Below are 26,328 nucleotides of genomic sequence, written 5' to 3'. Positions count from 1 at the left end.
GTGTGTATATTTGCAATTTGTTTTTTCTTTTTTTTTGCTTGGGCCCATTTGCTAATTTCGTGGGTCAACATGAACCCGTCTGTGCTGAGACGGGTGGGATGGCGTAGCGGGGGGGGGTCGATACAGATACGCTCACACACTACAATGTTGGTATCTGTCTCACTCCCATGTCTAAGCGCAGATGCCTGTGAAATATTTTCGTGACAGTAGTTGGCGAGAGCGTCCAAATCCCAAACAAGCCGTTTATTATTGATGTCAGACTGATGTGCATTTCATCCCACTTATGGAGTAAAGCTGTCAGCTGAGTGGAACCTTCTCACCAGTTAATCAGTTAATCACAACAAGCCAGGTGAGCTTTACGCGCCGGGTTATTTAAATCACGTGTGGATCAGAATCAATTGATACCCATTTTATTATGCTTGGAAACCATCACGGTGACCCGCATTCCATGACAGTTATTCAACCTAAGATAAGATATTCCTTTATTGATCCCCTTGGGGAAATTCAGGCATCATAGCAGCATGGGGGGGGAGGGGTACAGGTAGTAAAACAACACAGTATACAGGTAGTAAAAGACAACACAGGCAGTGTAAACAATTTGATCAATATGGTCAATATAATTTACTATCTGACTAGCTGAGGAATATTCACATTATTCAGTGTCACATGAGGTGCAGTATGCAAGAGGTAGTGTTATAATAATTTACTATCTACTGAGTATACATTAATCAAAGTACCAGGGTAGTCTACTTTGTCCCCCTTGGGTTCCTATAAGTCCCAGGTCAATGTCTGGTAGCAGTCGCTGTCGCTGCCCCCTGTTGTGGGGCCTGGAGGCTGCTAGTCGCTGCCCACTGTTGTGGAGCCTGATGGCCGCTGGTATGAAGGACTGTCCGAGGCGGTTAGTTGAGTGTCGGGGGGGGGGGGATGAGTCTGTGGCTGAACGAGCTTCTCATCTTGACTAGCTCGTCGTAGAGGGGGTGGTAGGGGTTCTCCATGATGGCATCCAGCTTCCTTATCATCCCCCTCTCTACCATCACCTCAAGTCTAGGTAGCTCGACTCCCACCACGGAGCTAGCCTTCCTCACCAGCTTGTTGAGCTTGTTGGTGTCCCTTGAGTTGATGTAGCCTCCCCAGCATGCCACAGCATAGAAGAGGATGCTGGCCACAACAGACTGGTAAAAAGACTGCAGCAGTTTGTTGCACACATTGAAGGACCTGAGTCTCCTCAGGAAGAACAGCCTGCTCTGTCCCTTCCTGTAGAGGGCCTCTGTGTTGTCCGACCAGTCCAGTTTATTGTTCAGGTGTACCCCAAGGAACTTGTATGAGTCCACCATCTCCACATCCACCCCTCGGATGGAGATGGGAATCGGGGGGGGCCTCTTCTTGCCCCTCCGGAAGTCCACCACCAGCTCCTTGGTCTTACTGGTGTTGAGTTGGAGGTGGTTGCTGTCGCTCCACCCCACGAAGCTCTCCACCAGGGCTCTGTACTCCTCCTCATCATCGTCGGTGATGTAGCTTACGATGGAGGAGTCGTCTGAGAACTTCTGCAGGTGGCACCCGCTGGAGTTGCGGCAGAAGTCTGAGGTGTAGAGGGTGAAGAGGAAGGGTGACAGCACAGTTCCCTGGGGGGCGCCGGTGTTGCTCACCAGTACGTCAGACTGACTGTCCTTGATCCAGGCCACCAAGCCGTGCTCCAGCTGCATCGCAGAGAGCTTCTCCGCTAGCAGTGACGGCTGGATGGTGTTGAAGGCGCTGGAGAAATCAAAGAACATGATCCTCACTGAGCTGCGCGGCTTCTCCAGGTGCGTGTACGCTCTGTGGAGCATGTAGATGATGGCATCCTCCACCCCGATGTTTGCCTGGTATGCAAACTGCAGGGGGTCGAGGGAGTCACGCACCAGGGGCTTGAGGTGTAGTGAGATAATGGAGTGTAGCTGTGAGCACAGCGTGCAATAAGAGAAAAGGACACGTGAGGACTGAGGAGAGTAGGCTAGTCCTCACACTGTAGAAATCTCATTAAAAGTAGAACAGCCAGAGACGCTATGGGGTCACGCTGTCTTCTCATCTATGATATACAGCAGAACACAGAGGCACAGGCGGTTATTGCTCATAGTAAAAAAAATTATATATATATATATTCTAGCAGCACGATTAGTCCGCACACCCGAGTCTTCCTTAGGGGTCTGCTGGGCGACTTTGGGGAAGACTAGAGGACCGTCACGTCGGATGTGGACTGTTATAGGCTGCCGTCTGCCTGGAAAAGATTTATATAGGCTATGAGTGACATGAGTCATGTTACATTTCGGGAGATGGAGGCCAACCTGTAGATTAACTATCTGTGCGCTGCCTCTGATCAAAAGTATTTTTTTTTGGGTCAAAGGAGATCATGGATTGCTCTTAAATATGATTGAAAAAAGTAGTAGAATGTGCTCACCTCACTTGACTTGACACTGGGTGCTGTAAGCTCTGATACTATACATAAAGAATAGGGAAACAAGTCCAGGCACGTACTCAAAGTTCTTTTTTAAATGTATTGGCAGCCTCAAATCATGACGTTTCAGTGTGAACACACCTTCTTCAGAAATGGCTTGCAATCTTAAATATGATAAACCAATGAATGAAAATTACTAATTTCAATAGGCTATGGACCATAGGTGTCTGATACGAAAATGAAGTATCCATTCATAATCTGATGGCCACGGATAGAACCTAATGTATAATTGAGTACCACAGACAAAGAACCATATAAGTCTGTTTTAGGTTTTCAGAGGAACAATGTTTTAAAAAGGTTATTATCTAAAGATGGTAGGCTAGCGTGTTGTGTTCACTCATAGTTAAAGACGTTCAAGGTTGAGCAGTTTCTCTTCATGTATCACATTCACACTCCCAAGTGATTTAGATTAACATCACAACTGCAAATACACAGGCTGTCCAAAAGATTTCAAAACTGACATATATGGATCTTCAGTGCAAGGGTTCAATTATCTACGCGCACATATTGCCACTGGATCTCCCTGGCCTTGGTTGAGGTTATTGTGACGTAGCCAGGCGTATATAGTTATTTTCAAAGGGAATGAGAGGAGCTGATTTGATTGGCCGTATCGAACACCGGCCCCAACTCCAGCTGCTAATAATTTATTCCTCCGTGCTGCGCCATGGATGCGCTTGCGTCTCTGGGCACCAAATTACACACGGGGGAATAAACATAGCTCGGAACATAGACCTGCATTTGCGCTCGCACCTAGATTCACAAAAATTGAGCCCTATGTTGCAACTTGCACACAATAAATACATTTGCAAACATAAAGGGAACACAGACTAATGGTGACCATCCTAGGAGATGTGATTGTGAACATCCTAGGCGATGTGAACATGACATGATTCTCTGACGTTGTGTTTGACTCCCGCCTCGTCCTCCTTGTAATCAGTGTCACTAGAAGACTGGAAGCGCTTCTGAACGTGTTGTTCTGTGTGGTCTCTGTCATCAAGTTCAACTTCACCCACAATTGGACAGAATTACATGATTTTTCAAAGACATAAATACATAAAGACGGCAATAAATCCTCCTACTCCAACCCTGCTCCGTGGATGCGCTCTGGTATCTCTGGTCACCAAATTACAAGAAAAGAGAAGAAGTTGGCCACACCCACGCGTTCCGGCGCTCTGAACACAGACCCGCGTTTGCACCCAGATGGACAAAAATAGAGCCCCGCGTCGCAGCTTGCAAACATTTGTAAAAAACTAAAAAAACTAAAATAAAAAATAAAGGCAACGAGGGCCAATCTGTGGGTGTTGAGTACAAGTCTGCATGGCAGTCACTGACCATGGAGGCTTTTCTGCTGCCACAATGGAAGAAAGCCTCAAACAACAACAGGCATTGTGACTGAGTCAGACTGTCGGTCATGTGTGGCTTCACGACACACACGCGCACATACACACACGCACATATGAATGCATTGGCTGCCACGAAGCTGGAATGTGTTCTCTTTCTTTCCTTGTTAATTTTTGGCCTAGGAGCTGTGTGGAGAGAGAGCGAGAGAGAGAGAGAGAGAGAGGGGGAATATACTCACAATCTGGGATTTAAGTAAAGGCAGTAAATCTGCAGTCGTGATGGGAACAGCCTCTTTTGTTAGGACTGTTATTTTACACACTTGGCCTCGATGGTCGGCGTGTATGTATAGAGATAGAAAGACATTTTGATTGTATTGTTGTAATGTCATAATTTATTTACATTGAGATTGAATTCGCTTGTTGAGCCCTGGACATTTTTTTCTCCCTCAATGTATGACCCCCCCCCACACACACACACACTCCTCTGTTGCATTCTCCTCTCTCCATTACTACAGTCAAACTGTATTGTCCTTGGTCGACAGGCCCCCTAGTGGAGGTTGAGGTGTTCTGCTTTTGACTCACATTCAACACTGTACCATAGCTCTGTCATTATGCGTTGAAAATGGGGGACCCTGATGTAAACAAGACGAAAGTCTTTCTCTGGTCTGCATTCCCTTAACAATTGTGTGTATTGAGCTGTACTGTACTGTACCCATTCTGCAATCTGTTAATTAAAGTTTTCAATCAATCAACCACCACCACAGGGTTGAACCGAAGTTCTCCCCTTTTGAATAGATGTTTTAGCATCTGAATGAATGACATCTATTGGGCGCTAATCTCTCCACGGCATCTCCTTCACGTGTAGCAGCTTAACTGCGTGAGACGCCTCCACAGGGCCACAGATCTTAATCTTATCTCTGTTGTTTCATCAGTGTTTGTCTGCTGCCACTTTGGTGCATGCTCTTGTTTTCCTCCGAAGACGGATTTCTTCTTTGGAAGAAACTGACGTTAATTCCTACTGTATGCAGTCATTTCTACTGAACTTGTGCCCTGCAGCCGCTTTTGTCATTTAAATGTTTTTACATTTTGTCATTTAGCTGACGTTTTTAATCCAAGTTCTGTATAACAAGTCAGCAGGAAGGGTACAACTCTTTCAGCTGAGTAACAATGTTCGTCAAACAGTGTTGAAACTTGGGTGCTGCAGTGTTGAGTAGTAGAGACATATTAGTATAATAAATAGTACTAGTAGGTAGGTCGTTTTTTTTATTTGATCAACATGGCCAGAGTCGGTTTACGGAACTTTAGTAGAACGTTGGTTCATAGAAATGAATGGCATTGCCACCACATTGACCTAAAGGAAACTGTGAATGGCTCCCAGTCTGCGAGGTATCGGTTCCATTGTCTATCGGAGCTCACTGAGAGTCTGACTCCATTGTGCTCCTTTTGTGTCTGTTGTATTTGGAGTCTCCTCAGAGCGGAAGTAGCCCCGGAGAGTGGGGGTCGCGGGACACTCAAAACACACACACGAGCCCATCGGCCTCACTTCCTGTAAGACGCCTGAGCACTCAGCTGGTGGAGGAGCTGTGTCAGGGAGCCACAGGAGGTGGTGGAGGGAGGGAGGGAGGGAGGGAGGGAGGTGGAGGAGCTGTGTCAGGGAGCCACAGGAGGGAGGTGGTGGAGGGAGGGAGGTGGAGGAGCTGTGTCAGGGAGCCACAGGAGGTGGTGGAGGGAGGGAGGTGGAGGAGCTGTGTCAGGGAGCCACAGGAGGTGGTGGAGGGAGGGAGGGAGGGAGGGAGGTGGAGGAGTTCTGTCAGGGAGCCACAGGAGGTGGTGGAGGGAGGGAGGTGGAGGAGTTCTGTCAGGGAGCCACAGGAGGTGGTGGAGGGAGGGAGGTGGAGGAGTTCTGTCGGGGAGCCACAGGAGGGAGGTGGTGGAGGGAGGGAGGGAGGTGGAGGAGTTCTGTCAGGGAGCCACAGGAGGGAGGTGGTGGAGGGAGGGAGGTGGAGGAGTTCTGTCGGGGAGCCACAGGAGGTGGTGGAGGGAGGGAGGTGGAGGAGTTCCGTCAGGGAGCCACAGGAGGTGGTGGAGGGAGGGAGGGAGGTGGAGGAGTCTGTCAGGGAGCCACACGAGGGAGGTGGTGGAGGGAGGGAGGTGGAGGAGTTCTGTCAGGGAGCCACAGGAGGTGGTGGAGGGAGGGAGGGAGGTGGAGGAGTCTGTCAGGGAGCCACACGAGGGAGGTGGTGGAGGGAGGGAGGTGGAGGAGTTCTGTCAGGGAGCCACAGGAGGGAGGTGGTGGAGGGAGGGAGGTGGAGGAGTTCTGTCAGGGAGCCACAGGAGGTGGTGGAGGGAGGGAGGTGGAGGAGTTCTGTCAGGGAGCTACAGGAGGGAGGTGGTGGAGGGAGGGAGGTGGAGGAGTTCTGTCAGGGAGCCACAGGAGGTGGTGGAGGGAGGGAGGTGGAGGAGTTCTGTCAGGGAGCCACAGGAGGGAGGTGGTGGAGGGAGGTGGGGGAGGGAGGAGGAGGGGGGGGGGGGGGGGTAGAGACAGACGCAGACAGACGGCCCGCCAGCTGTGGTCCAGCAGCATCAGTCTGCAGTGTTTGGGGACGTGGCCAAAAACAACAGCAACCAGTGGCAGCAGGGCTCCTTCCATTCAGATCACAGCAGCGGATCTCTTTGAGCTTCGCTCGATTGTCCCGGGGCAGATGAAGGTCCCAGATAGGGGTCCATAGCAGCCACACTCACACTCACACACTACATACGTACGCCGGCGCCGCCTTACTGCAGACACTCGTTTAGCCGCATGCAACGCTACTGTCCTCCGGGTAACGCGAGACCCCGCGTCTCATGGCGTGTCTCTACAGAGTTTCGTCGTTAATTGAAGCTGTTGACATCGTGTTCTTGCCAGACACCAGAGCTCTCTCTCCGGTGGTTATTGATGACTTGCGTTTTCTTTTTTAATGGACGCTCTGTTGAATGGAGGGGCTAACTGAGGTAAAAGTTTCCATCTGGCCAGACGCAGGGAAGCATAATGTATGCGTTGCCCAAAACTGTAATTATATGTATGGCTGAAAGAATGTTGGCTTGGACAAACATCGCTGTGGCACCAAAAAAAAAGAAGATTATTTTTTTTATTAATAATTTTTTCTGTTTCAGATTTTTCTCTGATTTTCTCCCCGTCCCAATTAGTCATTGTGCCAATTCCCCCCCCTCCCTGGCTGCTGTATGCATGTTCTCCTACGAGTCGGTACAAGGGCTGTCCCGAGTCGATCGCACGCTTCCTCCGAGACGTGCGCCGACAGCCAGTGACGTCTTTTCACTTGGCAGCGAGGGCTCTCATTGGTGAAGTGTAACGCGTGGGAGGGCACGCTATCTCCACCAAGTCCTGCCCCGCTTAGCAAGCGCAGAGACCTGACCTGTAGGCGTCGCTGTCCACAACGCCAGATTCCCACCCGCCAGCTTCCCCACCCGCCAGCTTCCCCACCCCCTAATACTGCCAATTGTATTAGTGTGAACGGCCAGCCAAGCTGGTGGCAACAACACCGAGAGCTGGACTCGAACCATGTAGTATTCTTTTAAGGTTTGAAATCTAAAATTCTAAACTCAAAGGTATTTTCTCATCTCACCGTCGGCGTCTCCAGTAATATACTCTTTGTGTATATATATTAGAGCTGAGCCGTTAACGGCGTTAACGTGCTGCGTTAACGCTATACTAGTATCGCGCGATAATATAATCATTAATCTAATTTTTTTTTTTTTTTTTTTTTTTTACCTTTATTTACCCAGGGTAGGTTTGCTGAGCACAGATGCTCTTTTTCAGGAACGCCCTGCTTCACATTCACACAGTTCCATTCACACCTGGGAGCTGCCCAGTACAACCACAGTTGACACCATTGGCCACTGAGCAACTCCACTGGAGCAGTTGATTCAAGCCATGTCACCGTTTGAAATGATTCTTTCTGTTTTGCTCCTGAGAGTGCTAGATACTGTACTGTACTGGTAATATTATTTATTTGTGTTAACTTCTGAATAAAACAACTTATTAAACACAAGTACATCTTATTGAACATTATTTTGATATTTCATTACCAATTATCATAGCAAAACAGCTTTTTCAAACAGTCTGTAATGCATTTTGGAAACGGGAGATGGGCTCATGGTGTAATGGGCCACCTGGCCTGAGAAACATAAGGAGGAAAGAAAAAGTAAGGACTTACTTCTGGTCATTATTTGGGTAGAACACACATATTTTGAATGCCTTCAGCAGTTTTTTTTTTTTTTTTTTTTTTTTAGCCATTTTAATCTAGATTAATCTAGATTAAATCCAGGATTGCAGATAGATTAATCTAGATTAAAAAAAAATCTATGCCCACCTCTAATATATATATATATATTAGATTGAATTCAGATTGAGTTGGTTCTGAAGGGAGAAGAAGAAAAAAGTCTATCAGTCGGAAGTTAATGTGTCAACCAGGCAACCCATTAACCTGTAAGAAAGGAGTGTGTGGGAGGGGGAGTGGGTCAGCCCCATGAGAGAGAGAGAGAGAGAGAGAGAGAGAGTGAGAGAGAGAGAGAGAATGGGAGGGAGGGGAAGTCAAGGCCAGGGAGTGGCCTGTTGGTGTGTGTGTGTGTTTAAGTAAGTGTGTGTGTGTATGATGTGGCTGAGGGAGTTGAGAGGCAGAGTAGAGGACGTCCTGACTCCGAGAGGGTTAGCAGAGGGAGAGGGAGAGACGGCAGCGCAGCCAGAGAGAGCAGGTAAATGGCATAAGCATGCCTCTTCTCATCTCCTCTGTCTGTCACAGACCTTGCTCTCCTCTCTTCCAACTCTGTTAGACTCTTCAGCACTGAACGTTCCTCCTCGTAACCTTCCTCATCAGAGTCTATATTCCTGGATGAAGAGTGAGATGTGCATGCCTTTCTGTTGTTTACCTTCCTTGTCTTGGGAATGGGTCAAGAGGAATAGGTGAACTAGCGTCCACGTTTTAGATCATAGTTTTCTCTCGTAAGAGTACAGTGATTTAGTTCTGGAGTGCATGCGATTGCTTTATCCTGTCTTGTCATTGGACTGTTTCGTTGCTATTACATGTGCATGCAGGCTAGGTGTGTTGAGTAGAGACCAGGTACACTGATAGACCTATGTGTGTTGAGTAGAGACCAGGTACACTGATAGACCTATGTGTGTTGAGTAGAGACCAGGTATACTGATAGTAGGGCTGTCTTAAATACTTCGAAGCTTTGTTCGATGGGCATAGGATTCGAATGCGAAAAATAGGGCTGGATTTAAAAATGTTTTTGTGCAAAATCAACTCTGCCTCTCTTTGTTAACTACAACAAGCAATGCTGTTTGTTATTTAAGATGAGGTCGGACTCGATGAGGTTGGACTCGGCACTGACAGATTTGTGTTAATTGTACTGCTTTTATAAAGCCTCAAATGACTGCTTACAATATTTCATGAAAGCAAAGTGTTTCGTTTGTCTAAGAATTAAAAAGGTTTAAACTTTACAGCACTAAGGCGATCAGGTGGCGTAGCGGAGATTGCGCTAGTCACCAACGCAGGAGACGCTGGGTTCGAGCCCAGCTCTCGGCGTTGCTATCAGCTTGGCTGGCCGTTCATACTAATACAATTGGCAGTATTAGGGGGTGGGAAAGCTGGCGGGTGGGAATCTGGCGTTGTGGACAGCGACGCCTACAGGTCAGGTCTCGGGGGTGGGGGGGGGGGGGTGGGGGGACTGTACATTGGATGTGGGGGGAAGGGGGGTTGGGTAGGGGGGACGATGACACACTGTACATTGGAATACTGACAAAGCCATACTTGGTCATTTACTGTACAACTGGGTTAGGACATTTGTAGGGGCCAGTTTCGAATTGCAGTCTCCCATAGGTGTTCTTTGAGAGTGTTTTTGAAAGTGGGTAGTGATTCACATTCCTTTACAGCTTTGGGTAGGGCGTTCCACATTGATGTGGCATAATTGCGAAGCGTGTTTAGTCCCTTGTTTGAGCCGAATCTGGGTTTAACATGATTTGTGGAGCTCCCTCTGGTGTTGTGATCGTGGTATTCACTGACCTTTGGGAAGTATTTTGACATGTACATGGCTACCTTGGTCGTGTAGTGTATCTTGTAGACCAGGCCCATTGCAAGTTGCTGTACTCTGTCGTCTACTCTAAGCCATCCTAGGTTGTCAAAGTGGGCAGGGGTGAGGTGGGTTCTAGGAGTCGGGTCAAGCAGTAGTCTGACTAGTTTGTTTTGAGATGTTTGTAATTTGGTTTTTAGTGCCTTTGAGGTGCTTTGGTACCATGAGGTGCAAGCATAGTCATACAGTAGTACCCTTGAATGAGTGCTCCTGCCAGAGTCTTCAGGGTATTCTTGTTTACCAGAGAGGATCCAGTACAAGAATCGAGTTCGTTGGTTGACTTTTTTTTATTACATTGGATGCCATTTTGTCACAGGAAAGATTAGCCTCTAGGATGGAACCCAGGTAGGTAATTTCATCTTTCCTTGTGACAATATTGTCACCCACTGTAACTGAGAAGCCGTCGGTCTTGCTGAGTTTGTTATTTGAACCGAAGAGAATGGACTCTGTTTTGCCCATGTGTAATAATAGTTTATCGGCGAGCCATATGCAGTTTTTGCCTAGTTCCGAGCTGAGGGTTTTTTCAACCTGTAACTTGTTCTTGTCAGAGACCAGCAGGGCTGAATTGTCCGCAAACAGGAACAAGTTGCAGTCACAAGCTGATGACATGTCATTTGCATAAATTAGGAACAGTAGCGGTCCTATTATGCTTCCTTGTGGAACACCACAGCTCACTGTGAGGGGGGGGGGATAGAGTACCGTTTACCTCTACCCTCTGTTCTCTCCCCTCCAGGTACGATTGTATCCAGCTCACTGATAGACTATCAAAACCAATTGCTTTTAGCTTGTCAATCAGAAGGGTGTGATTGACAGTGTCGAAGGCCTTTTGTAGGTCCAGCATGACCATGCCGCAGTATTTGCCCGTGTCCAGGCTGCAGCTGGTTTGAAAGCGAAAGTAGGCTTCTCTGCTAGCTGTGGCTCCAGGGGAGTTGAATAGTTCTGGCTCTGCTAGTTTCTTTTCTATCTTTTGGTGCTTTTTTGGTGGACAAACCACCGCACATGTGCACCGTAACTCACGACTGGAGACTAGCTCTGCTAACACACATAGCCTACTGTGTACAGACTGTTTCAAACTGTATTTTAAATTAGAAAGCAAACAAAATAAATGGACAAGAGAAAAATAAATCTCAATTTGGTCAGTATCATTTTGGACAAGCAAAGCCATTATTTTAAGTTGCAGGCAAGAAAGACAAGTCTGTCCACTGTCTCTGGTTTTAAAACGGCCCTGTTGCAGGTCACAAAATGTTGTTGATATTTCTTTATTATCAATCGATATCGATTATTACCTATGTGTGTTGAGTAGAGACCACCAGGTACACTGATATAGACCTATGTGTGTTGAGTAGAGACCACCAGGTACACTGATATAGACCTGTGTTGAGTAGAGACCACCAGGTACACTGATATAGACCTGTGTGTTGAGTAGAGACCACCAGGTACACTGATATAGACCTGTGTGTTGAGTAGAGACCACCAGGTACACTGATATAGACCTGTGTGTTGAGTAGAGACCACCAGGTACACTGATATAGACCTGTGTGTTGAGTAGAGACCACCAGGTACACTGATATAGACCTGTGTGTTGAGTAGAGACCACCAGGTACACTGATATAGACCTGTGTTGAGTAGAGACCACCAGGTACACTGATATAGACCTGTGTGTTGAGTAGAGACCACCAGGTAGTGGTACACTGATAGACCTGTGTTGAGTAGAGACCACCAGGTACACTGATATAGACCTGTGTTGAGTAGAGACCACCAGGTACACTGATATAGACCTGTGTGTTGAGTAGAGACCACCAGGTACACTGATATAGACCTGTGTTGAGTAGAGACCACCAGGTACACTGATATAGACCTGTGTGTTGAGTAGAGACCACCAGGTACACTGATATAGACCTGTGTGTTGAGTAGAGACCACCAGGTACACTGATATAGACCTGTGTGTTGAGTAGAGACCACCAGGTACACTGATATAGACCTGTGTTGAGTAGAGACCACCAGGTACACTGATATAGACCTGTGTGTTGAGTAGAGACCACCAGGTACACTGATATAGACCTGTGTTGAGTAGAGACCACCAGGTACACTGATATAGACCTGTGTGTTGAGTAGAGACCACCAGGTACACTGATATAGACCTGTGTGTTGAGTAGAGACCACCAGGTACACTGATATAGACCTGTGTTGAGTAGAGACCACCAGGTACACTGATATAGACCTGTGTGTTGAGTAGAGACCACCAGGTACACTGATATAGACCTGTGTTGAGTAGAGACCACCAGGTACACTGATATAGACCTGTGTGTTGAGTAGAGACCACCAGGTACACTGATATAGACCTGTGTGTTGAGTAGAGACCACCAGGTACACTGATATAGACCTGTGTTGAGTAGAGACCACCAGGTACACTGATATAGACCTGTGTTGAGTAGAGACCACCAGGTACACTGATATAGACCTGTGTTGAGTAGAGACCACCAGGTACACTGATATAGACCTGTGTGTTGAGTAGAGACCACCAGGTACACTGATATAGACCTGTGTTGAGTAGAGACCACCAGGTACACTGATATAGACCTGTGTGTTGAGTAGAGACCACCAGGTACACTGATATAGACCTGTGTTGAGTAGAGACCACCAGGTACACTGATATAGACCTGTGTGTTGAGTAGAGACCACCAGGTACACTGATATAGACCTGTGTGTGTTGAGTAGAGACCACCAGGTACACTGATAGACCTGTGTGTTGAGTAGAGACCACCAGGTACACTGATATAGACCTGTGTGTTGAGTAGAGACCACCAGGTACACTGATATAGACCTGTGTTGAGTAGAGACCACCAGGTACACTGATATAGACCTGTGTGTAGAGTAGAGACCACCAGGTACACTGATATAGACCTATGTGTGTTGAGTAGAGACCACCAGGTACACTGATATAGACCTGTGTGTTGAGTAGAGACCACCAGGTACACTGATATAGACCTGTGTGTTGAGTAGAGACCACCAGGTACACTGATATAGACCTGTGTGTTGAGTAGAGACCACCAGGTACACTGATATAGACCTGTGTGTTGAGTAGAGACCACCAGGTACACTGATATAGACCTGTGTGTTGAGTAGAGACCACCAGGTACACTGATATAGACCTGTGTGTTGAGTAGAGACCACCAGGTACACTGATATAGACCTGTGTGTTGAGTAGAGACCACCAGGTACACTGATATAGACCTGTGTTGAGTAGAGACCACCAGGTACACTGATATAGACCTGTGTTGAGTAGAGACCACCAGGTACACTGATATAGACCTGTGTGTTGAGTAGAGACCACCAGGTACACTGATATAGACCTGTGTGTTGAGTAGAGACCACCAGGTACACTGATATAGACCTGTGTTGAGTAGAGACCACCAGGTACACTGATATAGACCTGTGTTGAGTAGAGACCACCAGGTACACTGATATAGACCTGTGTTGAGTAGAGACCACCAGGTACACTGATATAGACCTGTGTGTAGAGTAGAGACCACCAGGTACACTGATATAGACCTGTGTGTTGAGTAGAGACCACCAGGTACACTGATATAGACCTGTGTGTTGAGTAGAGACCACCAGGTACACTGATATAGACCTGTGTGTTGAGTAGAGACCACCAGGTACACTGATATAGACCTGTGTTGAGTAGAGACCACCAGGTACACTGATATAGACCTGTGTTGAGTAGAGACCACCAGGTACACTGATATAGACCTGTGTGTTGAGTAGAGACCACCAGGTACACTGATATAGACCTGTGTGTTGAGTAGAGACCACCAGGTACACTGATAGACCTGTGTGTTGAGTAGAGACCACCAGGTACACTGATATAGACCTGTGTTGAGTAGAGACCACCAGGTACACTGATATAGACCTGTGTGTTGAGTAGAGACCACCAGGTACACTGATATAGACCTGTGTTGAGTAGAGACCACCAGGTACACTGATATAGACCTGTGTGTTGAGTAGAGTCCACCAGGTACACTGATATAGACCTGTGTTGAGTAGAGACCACCAGGTACACTGATATAGACCTGTGTGTTGAGTAGAGACCACCAGGTACACTGATATAGACCTGTGTGTTGAGTAGAGACCACCAGGTACACTGATATAGACCTGTGTTGAGTAGAGACCACCAGGTACACTGATATAGACCTGTGTGTTGAGTAGAGACCACCAGGTACACTGATATAGACCTGTGTGTTGAGTAGAGACCACCAGGTACACTGATATAGACCTGTGTGTTGAGTAGAGACCACCAGGTACACTGATATAGACCTGTGTGTTGAGTAGAGACCACCAGGTACACTGATATAGACCTGTGTTGAGTAGAGACCACCAGGTACACTGATATAGACCTGTGTGTTGAGTAGAGACCACCAGGTACACTGATAGACCTGTGTTGAGTAGAGACCACCAGGTACACTGATATAGACCTGTGTGTTGAGTAGAGACCACCAGGTACACTGATATAGACCTGTGTGTTGAGTAGAGACCACCAGGTACACTGATATAGACCTGTGTTGAGTAGAGACCACCAGGTACACTGATATAGACCTGTGTGTTGAGTAGAGACCACCAGGTACACTGATATAGACCTGTGTGTTGAGTAGAGACCACCAGGTACACTGATATAGACCTATGTGTGTTGAGTAGAGACCACCAGGTACACTGATATAGACCTATGTGTGTTGAGTAGAGACCACCAGGTACACTGATATAGACCTGTGTGTTGAGTAGAGACCACCAGGTACACTGATATAGACCTGTGTGTTGAGTAGAGACCACCAGGTACACTGATATAGACCTGTGTGTTGAGTAGAGACCACCAGGTACACTGATATAGACCTGTGTGTTGAGTAGAGACCACCAGGTACACTGATATAGACCTGTGTGTTGAGTAGAGACCACCAGGTACACTGATATAGACCTGTGTTGAGTAGAGACCACCAGGTACACTGATAGACCTGTGTGTTGAGTAGAGACCACCAGGTACACTGATATAGACCTGTGTGTTGAGTAGAGACCACCAGGTACACTGATATAGACCTGTGTGTTGAGTAGAGACCACCAGGTACACTGATATAGACCTGTGTTGAGTAGAGACCACCAGGTACACTGATATAGACCTGTGTTGAGTAGAGACCACCAGGTACACTGATAGACCTGTGTGTTGAGTAGAGACCACCAGGTACACTGATATAGACCTGTGTGTTGAGTAGAGACCACCAGGTACACTGATATAGACCTGTGTTGAGTAGAGACCACCAGGTACACTGATATAGACCTGTGTTGAGTAGAGACCACCAGGTACACTGATATAGACCTGTGTGTTGAGTAGAGACCACCAGGTACACTGATATAGACCTGTGTGTGTTGAGTAGAGACCACCAGGTACACTGATATAGACCTGTGTGTTGAGTAGAGACCACCAGGTACACTGATATAGACCTGTGTGTTGAGTAGAGACCACCAGGTACACTGATATAGACCTGTGTGTTGAGTAGAGACCACCAGGTACACTGATATAGACCTGTGTGTTGAGTAGAGACCACCAGGTACACTGATAGACCTACTGTACCGGTGTCCTGTCTGTTCCCTCTCCACCCACATGCTGTAAGAAACCTGAGGAAAGGGCAGCTTAAAGGGACGACTGGTCTGAACTGTGACAGAGGCCTCAGCTGACCGGAAGACGAGGGGAGTCTGTGGAATATAGAGGAAATATAAAGGTCTGACTGAGGAGAAAGCCACGGTAGATGGATTTGAGAAGAGGGAGAGAAAAGGCTGACGTAAGAGAATAAAGTTGGATTGTCATTTGATGATGTGCAATAAAGTGAAAAATGAGAATGAGGCTTAGTGGGTTGTCTCTCCTCCAGACGCCCAGTGTGTGTGTAATGCAGAAATGATTACTTTACATTATTCCTGCTAGCTACTGTATTTCACTTATCGGAGGTGGGCCGAGCGTGCGGCTCCCGGAGCCCTCCTCGACGTGCAGTAATGGAAACTGAGCCGTCGGGTTCCTCCTCTAATCCATGTGGAGGAGGCATATGGAAGACCCTGACGCCATGATATCTGACCTCAGCAGTGTGGAGCGATGGATCATTTAGCTTCCATGGAAAAACACAAAAAAAGGGAAAGAGGAAGAACCCATTGGAACCCGGCTGATCCATGGAGTAGCTCATCTGGCTGGATGGGGGGAGGGGGGCTGGGTGGGGGGGTCTGCTCCTCAGTCCTCCTCGCTGTTGTTGTTTTTGTGGCTCTTGAGGGTTCAGAGGAGTCCACATGGCCCACGCCTTGCTGTGGTCGGTGTGAGCGGACAGTCGGCTGTTTTGGAGTTTACGGGTCTGAACGCTTTCGCAATTACAGTCCCTGGCTGACACACAAACGGTCCCCTCGGAGGCCAGACGGGGAGAGAGCGATGAGGAGGATGATGATGATCTGTGTTTTAAGGCCACGGGCCCCCGCCACAGGAAAGAGAGAGGGAGAAAGAGAGACTATTGAGAGAGAGAGGGACTATTGAGAGAGAGAGACTCTTGAGAGAGAGAGTGAGAGAGAGAGACTCTTGAGAGAGGAGAGAGAGACTATTGAGAGACTCTTGAGAGAGAGACTCTTGAGAGAGAGAGAGAGAGAGGGAGAAAGAGAGACTCTTGAGAGAGAGACTCTTGAGAGAGAAATAGAGGGAGAGAGAGAGACTCTTAGACAGAGAGACTCTTGAGAGAGAGAGAGACTCTTGAGAGAGTGAGACTCTTGAGAGTGAGAGGGAGAGAGAAGCTTGTGAGAGAGGGAGAGAGAGAAGCTCTTGAGAGAGTGAGAGAGAGACTCTTGAGGGAGAGAGAGAAGCTCTTGAGAGAGAGAGAGAGAAGCCTGGGACCGCTGGAGCGGCACGGTGTGGGTGTCTGTTCCACTCCGTCAGGTCTCCACTGTGGAGCCCGAGGCCAGAGAAGAAGCCACTAATGACAGCATGGGGGTTGGCAGCAGGTCCGCCGCTCTGCCCGCTCTCTCGCTCGCCTCTCCGGTTCCTTTCTACCTCTCCCCCCCCCCCCCCCCCCGGCGCCTGCGAGAAATACGGTCCCCTGTGGTTTGGTGGGAGCCGTGAAACGATCACAGTCTGTCTGTCGACTGGAAGCAGCAGCAGAAGAGGGGAAGAGAATGAATTGTTCTCTTTTAATTGTGTCTACAGCTCAGACGTTCATCTTCTCCCCCTCCTTCGGCTATTCCAAGTGGGAAGTGGTGCTCGGGAGGAGGAGGAGGAGAGCGTCATGGAAGTTGACCTTTCTCACGTTATCACAATATCTCGGGCCTCTCTTCGGCGTCTTGACGAGCCACGAGGGAACGAATAAAGGAGAATAATACCCTCCCAAAAGTTTGTCTTGTCCCCCTAATTTGTGACATTGTGATACCGTATATTCTGTAAGTGTACAGCTCTGTGAGGGAATGACGTGGAGGAGGGGGGGCCGGAGAGGGACAATGGAACAGCCCCTAGGCGGCTGTACAGTACGGCACATCTGTATGACATCACATGGAAGAGTTTCGGTTATCTGGTTTCTGGCTGTTGGAAGAGAATGCGTCGCCCATTTTTCGCGAATACTGATTGGGGCCGTCTCAGGGTGGGCCTTGAGAATAATTACATCGTTCTGTTGTCACGTTAGACGTATTATGTGACATCTTGAATGGCATGACGTCTCTCTTGCTGAAGCTGAACAGGACCGGTCCCGATATACACCTGCCCCATGTTTTTACTGTAGGAAGCTGTTGCTACTTCGTTCCAACCAACGCATTATAGATGGATGGATATTTTTATTTCTCCACTTTCGTGGATCTTTGGCTTCACCACAATACAAACGGCACAGAAGACATTGACCCAAAACAGCCCAATACATAGACAAAAAGAGAAACGACAACAACAAAAACAGAGCTTCAGATGCCTAACCAGTACCATGGTTAAAATTGCAATCTTAAGAATTCATCAGAGCAATGGCATGTGGGATGAAGCCAAGGACTTCTTAAATATGTTTTTTTTGTGGCTAGAGGAACTCTATAGCTATACCTATTGGAAGTGAGCCAACGCTGTCCAATTCGGTTTACAAACTAAACAAATACTTTTATTTAAAAACAGATTTGCCCCTGCCCTCTCACTCAGGCCTGCTCTGTGTTGCCCTTTCACTCAGGCCCGCTCTGTGTAGTAGTTACTGTAGTAGTAGTAGTAGTAGTAGTAGTAGTAGTTTATTGTCACGAATAAAGTACAGGTACATTATAGTGAGATGCTCGGTTCATACACATACAGCTCACTATAGTAATATTCCACAATTATTACAGTTGATGCTAGTAATAATGGCACACAGGGGAGGAAATTAGGCCACTTTACTGGCCAAATGCTGGTATTTTTTACGTTTGGCTGGTAAAAAAAATCAGATACCCGCCAGTTGGCTGGTAAGCCAAAAAGTTAGTTTCCTCCCCTGCTGGCGAGTATACAAAAAAATAAAACATTCTGCAATCACTGCACTGGCAAACGGTGCGCGTCTTCTGAGTGTTCGCTTTAGTTGACAGTGCCACGAGAGCACTGCACAAGACCACCCGCGGACATATAATGTTTAATAAACGTTTGCGCAGTACTGGCCAACCCGCGGACATATAATAATAAAAGTCCCGCGGTACTAGGCTAGCCATCAAGAGCACTCGCAAACTGATAACGTTAAACACAGCAGAAGATGGAAAACAGACAGACTGACCAACGGGGAACTGCATCCAACCCTAGTACAACCCTCGAGTATAAGTTACTAAGGACACATTTAAATCACAGAGGTGTAATGTTAGTCTACTGGAACTGTATACAGTGGTTCGCTTCTAGTTAGCGTTTTAGCTATAGCTGCTTGCTAGCTAACGTTAGCCCTGTGTTCTCAAAGCAGCCAGCTAGGTGTATCTGTTATGACTATAATGTTTCCAAAAAAGCACCGGACTACGACGTAAGGTTAGACATTTTATTTCATGCTCAAAAGCCCCTGGCTTGCACATCGCAGTCACGAAAGGGGCTAGCTCAACCAGTGCACTGTGCACAACAGCACACCAACCCAACTGACGTTACCACAACACTTGACGGTACTTCACAGCACTGTCGTAAGACCACCGTGCTGTCTTAAAGGCACAGTGTGCCTACCCAGATGCATACACAACATTGACACGGCTTGACATACAAAGAAGTAATTATCACAATTAGCGATTTTTTTTGTCTGGTAAAAAATCTGTTTGGCTGGTAAAAAAAATCAGATACTCGCCAGTTGGCTGGTAAGCCAAAAAGTTAGTTTCCTCCCCTGATGGCACACATACATTTCACACCGACATGCGCATTTGATGATACATGCAGGACAAAGTCTTGAGACAACGTATGTGTATCACCGCTGCCATGTCCCCTGCTGCCCTCACGCTCAGGCCCCGCTCTTGGTGGGAGGAAGGTCACGGTCACCGGAGCAGAATGAAGGAGGAGGTGTTTCCCCGGCGGCTTCGCCTCCTCAGGTGTGTTTCGTAAAAAAGCGGCAGCAGGCTTTTTGTGTTTGCTCACTCTACACACAGTAGGCCTCGTCCCGGGGGCGGATGGCGAACAGCCTTTTTCACGACATAGAGCTGTGAGTTATTACATTTTCACACGACTGCCAATACCGTGTCAGTCTCCCCCAGTCTGACAACATTGTTTACAGATGGAAAGCTGGTTTTCATTGTGTTCTTACAGGCTGCCGTTTAGTAAAGGCAGGAAATCTGAAGTAGTGATGAGAACAGCAAGCCTCCCCAATTGAATAGTTATGCCAGACCGCGTGTGTGTTGCGGTCCTGGACGTTGCGCTACCCTCTGTTGGTCTGGGGAGGGTGTGTAGACTACTATGTCTTCTCCGATACATGTGGTAAATGGCTGCATTTATATAGCGCTTTTATCCAAAGTGCTTTTATCCAATTTGTGAATGAATTAATGAATGAAAACTTTATTTAACAGATTGCAGAATGGGTACAATACAGTACGGCTCAATACACACAATTGTTAAGGGGATGCAGACCAGAGAGACTTTCGTCTTGTTTACATCAGGGTCCCCCATTTTCAAATCATAGTGACATTTATGACATACACAACATACATGACATTTATGGCATAGGGACATACATGACATACAGGTATTTAGTACTGTTACATTTGTGACATATACGATATGCAAATATGCAGTACTGTTACCCATAGATCCTGACAGAGTATATACATATGATGGATGGGGAGGGGACTGTGCATTAGGAGGGGGTGGGTGGGTGGGAGAGAACTATACATAGGGTGGGGAGAGATTATATACATGCGGTGGGGAGGAGACTGTCTATTAGGAAGTGATGCCACAGATTACTTGTAAAAGTAATCTGATTACTGATTACTGATTACTCCTTTAAAAAGTAATCCAAGTTACTTTACTGATTACTTGATTATCAGAGTAACTTAGTTACTTTGAAAGTAACTAGGTTACGAAGTCGTCGTCGTTCCCCCAACAGTTTTTTTTAACCGCTTTATTGAAAGTGCATAAATTGTTTTTAACTTGTTTCTCTGCACATAACGTAAATTGTTAAACTAGTGCTTCAGCTTCTGTACCATCAAGTATGGTAAAGCAACAGTCTATGATGCTCACAGCATTAGAGCAGCCAGCCAGTGGTTTTACAAAACCAGTGTATCACATGATCTAACAAATGCAGGCTGAACTATTCAATTATATCAACTGTAACTATTAAATTGTTTTTATAAATGTCTCTCTATAAACATACAATCAGTCTCTCTTTAACAAGTAAATTAACTGTAAATCTGGCAAATAAGAGCTTTTGCTCTGCCACCATCAACCCTCCTGTACCTAGTCGAAGCGTCGGCTAGTGTTGTGATTCCAGATGCTTTCAATGCAATTGGATGTGCTGTTTTTAGCGGTAGACAGTATTTTGTTTCCTCCGCATATGAATAAACGTGAAGTAGTGACTGAGGCTACGTTTAGACGAGCGTTTTGGGGTGGAATTCTGAACAGAATCTCACCAGCTAGGAGCTTGCTAGGAGTTTCACTGGTAGAGCGTAACATGCACGGCGGGTCACGCTGTCTCCTCCAGATCCCCTTCCTGCTGTATACGTCAGACTCTGTGCGAGCGCATCACCGGAGCAGAAAGGAACGTAATCCTCCTGGTCAGAACAACGGGGCGGACTACAATATATTTGCATTTGTTAGCCATGCTAACGATCTAAACAATCAATCCATGCCAAAGCTAGATATGTAAAGGGTGAAAGACTCACACTCGCAGCCATGCTGATTTGGCTAAATGACATCCAGCCGTTTTCGTTTGAAACAACTTTTAGTCTAGGGAGTGTCATGGTTTCTCCATAGAGCCCTGTCGTATTCTTTTAGCGCAGCAGATCCCAGGCAACTTAGTCACGTGACTCAGTTGGTATTGCTGATTGGCTCGAACACTGTATGTTTTGTATACAGCGAACGGGTCTATTGCAACGACCAGGATACCCTACCGGCTTCCCACCTGCCAACACTGCCAATTGTGTTCTTTGTTCATCTGACCAAGCCAGAAGACCCCTCAGTCTCTGCGGTGGTAGGCGAGTGCTTTTACCTCCTAAAACTACCCAGACGCGTGAGGAACAGCCTCTTTATCAGGCGTGTCATTTTACACACTGCTATCTACGTCATCTTATCACGAATACACAGCCACAGGTCACATATTACAGCTGTGTTTGTGTGTAGCACGGAGATACTTTAATGTCCATAAATGTGAATAAATATTGAACCTCTCGCACATTTGGAAATTACCTAAGTATAATTTGAGTGGTGCAAAGTTCATTCCTGTGTTGTGGCAGCTTGTGTGGGTGTGTATGCTTGTATTTGTGCTTTGTTTAAGGGTATGCATGCATTGTGTTTTTAAGAGGTTGTGAATATGTTTTCTGGACATAGTTGTAGGCTGTAAATGTGGCGTAAGTATAGTTTGATTGTTTGCTTTCAGTGTATTTTAGGTCAAACGCTGTATATTTTTCCAGAATCGAGGACCCAGCCCACACATTGGTTTGACTATTCTTATACTCTATGACATCTGGCCAAATACCTTATTGTTTTAACATTATTTACTGTGGTTATGTTTGACATTTACTGTGGTTCCACACAGAGGATTCTTGCCAATAGATTTTCACAAAAGCATTATAATAGAAGGGTATGTGAGGCTTTGGAGAATACGTGGGGGTGTGTGTGTGTGTGTGTGTATGTGTGTAGAGGACTTGGTGTTTGGACAGCTGAGCCCCGCATGGAGAAGCCTAAGGTCAAGCAGCAGAAGCCCTGCAGTGGTGGCAGCCTCTACATCTTTTGCCTCCCTCTCTCTTCCTCTCCTTTGCTCTCCTCTCTCCCCCTGTCCTCTCCTCCTCTCTCCCCCTGTCCTCTCCTCCTCTCTCCCTGTCCTCTCCTTTCATCTCCCCCTCTTCTTTCTTCATCCTCTCCTTTGCTCTCTTCCACTCCTCTCTCTCCCTGTCCTCTCCTTTCCTCCCCTCCTCTCTCTGTCCTTTCCTCCCCTCCTCTCTTGCCCTGTGCACTCCTTTCCTCTCCTCCCCTCTCCTCCTCCCCTCCTCTCTCTCTGTCCTATCCTCTCCTCTCCTCTCCCATCCTCTCTCTCCATCCTCTCTTTTCCTCTCATCCCCCTCTCTGTCCTTTCCTCCCCTCCTCTCTCTCTCTGTCCTCTCCTTTATGATACTCTCTCCATCCTCTCCTTTCCTCCCCTCCTCTCTCTCTGTCCTGTCCGTTCCTCTCGTGTCCCCTCCTCTATCTCTTCATCCTCTCCTTTGCTCTCCTCCCCTCCCTCTCTCATTCCCTCCCCCTCCCTCTCTACGTCCTCTCCTCCCCTCTCTGTTCCTCACCTCCCCACCTCTCCCCTTTCCTCTCCACGTGCCAAAAGCTCCCGTGCGTCTCCTTAAAGATCTCCCTCCCACTGGGACTTTCCTCTATCGATGCAGATTAATGCCAGACTGCTGCGCTGTTGTCTGGCTGAGGGAGCACTGCGTTTTGTGCTGAGAGGCCAGATGCCGGGCGGGGTGAGGTGATGTCGGGCGGGGTGATGCCGGGCGGGGTGAGGTGATGTCGGGCGGGGTGATGCCGGGCGGGGTGAGGTGATGTCGGGCGGGGTGATGCCGGGCGGGGTGAGGTGATGTCGGGCGGGGTGATGCCGGGCGGGGTGAGGTGATGTCGGGCGGGGTGATGCCGGGCGGGGTGAGGTGATGTCGGGCGAGGTGAGGTGATGCCAGGCGGGGTGAGGTGATGTCGGGCGGGGTGATGTGATGTCGGGCGGGGTGATGCCGGGCGGGGTGAGGTGATGTCGGGCGAGGTGATGTCGGGCGAGGGGATGTCGGCGGGTGAGGTGATGCCAGGCGGGGCGAGGTGATGTCAGGCGGGGTGAGGTGATGCCAGGCGGGGTGAGGTGATGCCAGGCAGGGTGAGGTGATGCCAGGCGGGGTGAGGTGATGCCAGGCAGGGTGAGGTGATGCCAGGCGGGGTGAGGTGATGTCAGGCGGGTGAGGTGATGCCAGGCGGGGTGAGGTGATGTCAGGTGGGGTGAGGTGATGCCAGGCGGGGTGAGGTGATGCCAGGCGGGGTGAGGTGATGCCAGGCGGGGTGAGGTGATGCCAGGCAGGGTGAGGTGATGTCGGGCGAGGTGATGCCAGGCAGGGCGAGGGGATGTCAGGCGGGGTGAGGTGATGCCAGGCGGGGTGAGGTGATGCCAGGCGGGGTGAGGTGATGCCAGGCGGGGTGAGGTGATGCCAGGCGGGGTGAGGTGATGCCAGGTGAGGTGATGCCAGGCAGGGTGAGGTGATGCCAGGCAGGGTGAGGTGATGCCAGGCGGGGTGAGGTGATGCCAGGCGGGGTGAGGTGATGCCAGGCGGGGTGAGGTGATGCCAGGCAGGGTGGTGGACCAGGAGAGCTGGTAGAGGTGCCATCTTAATGCTGAACGCTCCCGGGCTGAACGCTTTAGCTGTGACACAACAGTGGGACTGTGACAGTGGCAGGCATTAAAGCGTTCCGTCTTGATGACGGATTTCCGTCAATTTGATTATATTTATATAATGTTTTGATTCATATATTTTTTTTTATATAAAGTTTGCCAATAGGGATGCATCAGTAGTATTGGCAGTGGTAGTAGTCGTAATAATAATCCAGTATATATATTTTTTTTCTTCTAAAAAATAAACTAGTTCAACACCACTTTTGCTTAATTTCTTTGATGGCTGAAATGTTTCTTTGATGGCTGAAATGTATGCTCTAGTGTCTAGTCGATTTTGTGTTTTGAGCCCAAAGTTCATCATGGATCTAGCCTCTTAATTTTGCTCTCAAAGTGCACCAGATTGATGCATTTAACTTTAAAACTAAAAAAGAAAAAAAAAAAGTTCCGGGGGGGCATGCAATGTGGACCCCCCTACAGGGGCCGAGGTTCACCCACCACCACAGTCTCACTAAATCCTGTGGGAAACACTGAGGATTAAAAAATTTTTTACGGCTGTGGGTAGGGCGTTCCACATTGTTGTGGCATAATTGCGAAACGTGTTTAGTCCCTTGTTTGTATGATAACCAGCCTTTTAGGTCATGGTTCAAAGTAATGGGAAAAGGGTGCTAGCTCGCCATCAATCAGAAGCTAGCCACAAGACTTGCATTCACGCTCTCCAGCACACAGCCTCCCTGCCTGGCACAACAGTAGTCAGGACAGTAGTTTCAAGTTTCTTTTATTAGTTGTCATACAGAAGTACAGAATACTTTTATACAAAATGCTTCTTTCTGTTACGCTCCAGAGACTGTGCTAGACAAAAATAGATAAGTATAAAATTAAATAAGTATAGCAAGTATAAAATAGAAGTCACGTACGTAGGCACAAGTGTTCAGTATATGTACAATTTATGTACAATGTTCAATGCAGAGTAGAAGTAACTGAGTTACCATACAATATACTATATAGTGCAAAGCAGAAATGGGATGAGGTACAATTTAGGTACAATTTACAGTAAGGTGTAATGAGGTATGGGTTGTAGTTAGGGATGGGAATCGAAAACCCTAATTGGCCGATGCCTGGAACCGTGTGGCTCCCGTGACTTTCGATTCCCTTATCGCTGCCTACAGTTGCGCAATAATGTTAGCCGTTAGCATGTAGCCATGGCAGACTCTATTTGATTCCTTAATGGCTCGAAATTGCCTGGGTTTTGGTAATATGCTCCCGAAATGCTCCTGCTGTTTGGCTACTTCTATGTGCAGTGAAAACTACTTGAATGCTTTAGAACCTAGTCATTGATTTAGATCAGGCTGAGCTAAAATTAGCCGCGGAGCTAACGTGAGCTAACGCTATTTAATCAAGCTCACAAAGAGAGATAAACAGCTGACAGCGGATAGTACAGGTACAAATACAATAAAACAGCAGGTGGGGGCTGTTGTGTAAACCTTGTACTCTTTAGTTCACATATAATGAGAGACGGAATGTTTGTTTACAAGACTGTAAGCCAGGAAGTACAGTGGTGCAACATACAAATGTGTCCGTGTAGCAACACAAGCCAATACCTTATAGGACAGGGGCCCGGGGAGCTCTCTCTCTCTCTCTCTCTGTGTGTGTGTGTGTGTGTGTGTGTGTGTGTGTGTGTGTGAGAGAGAGTGTGTGAGTGAGAGACAGAAGTCAGAGGAATAACAACCTGTTATTCAATAGATTAAATTAGTTTAAGAATAAAAAAATAAATACATTTTAAGAGAATCTCAAATACATTATTTTATTTAAGTGTAGGCTATAGTTAATGTTTTATTTTTTACAGTTTTTGTATTTTTCTGACATGGGGGCTCAACAATAAATGACAATCAGAAATGTCAAGTTGCATGTTATTCTAACCAGCTTAGACCCCTACGCTCTGCATCTTCTGGCCGCCTCAGACCTACTCCTATCCGAGCTCCGGGAGGGTCATCAAAGAGAAGTCGCCTATTCTCAGTCCTTGCCCCACAATGGTGGAATGAACTACCCACCCCAGTTAGGACAGCCGAAACCCATCCAATCTTTCGCCGTCGACTAAAGACGCACTTCAACCATTATCTGAATAAAAAAAAAAATATCTAACCCTAACTAACCGTACTGTCATGCACTTGTCCTAATAAACTAACCTACACTTTAGCACTCAACACTTTGATGAACATTGTTGCTCAGCTGATAGAGTTGTGCCCTTCCTGATGGCTTGTCGTACAGAACTTGTAAGTCGCTTTGGATAAAAGCGTCAGCTAAATGACTAAATGTAGTTCTGTTGCATTTTCAATTTATTTATTTAAAT

At 47.3% G+C, this 26,328-nt stretch overlaps 1 protein-coding gene across 4 annotated transcripts in view; it reads left to right on the top strand.

The window, feature by feature from the left end:
* smtnb (smoothelin b) overlaps positions 1 to 26,328 on the top strand; it is a 161,737-nt gene that overhangs the window by 80,340 nt on the left and 55,069 nt on the right. The window contains exon 1 of one of the 4 annotated variants that reach the window (XM_084322578.1): positions 8,474 to 8,583. The exons of the other annotated variants lie outside the window; for them this stretch is intronic. The gene's annotated coding sequence lies outside the window, so the exon portion shown is untranslated. Of the gene's footprint in view, positions 1 to 8,473; positions 8,584 to 26,328 lie in introns of those variants that run through there. 4 annotated transcript variants of the gene reach the window in all.

Source organism: Notolepis coatsorum (genome assembly GCF_963971535.1).
Source record: "Notolepis coatsorum genome assembly, chromosome: 10".
Classification (NCBI taxonomy): Eukaryota; Metazoa; Chordata; class Actinopteri; order Aulopiformes; family Paralepididae; genus Notolepis; species Notolepis coatsorum.
This window is presented reverse-complemented; position numbering and strand designations above follow the sequence as displayed.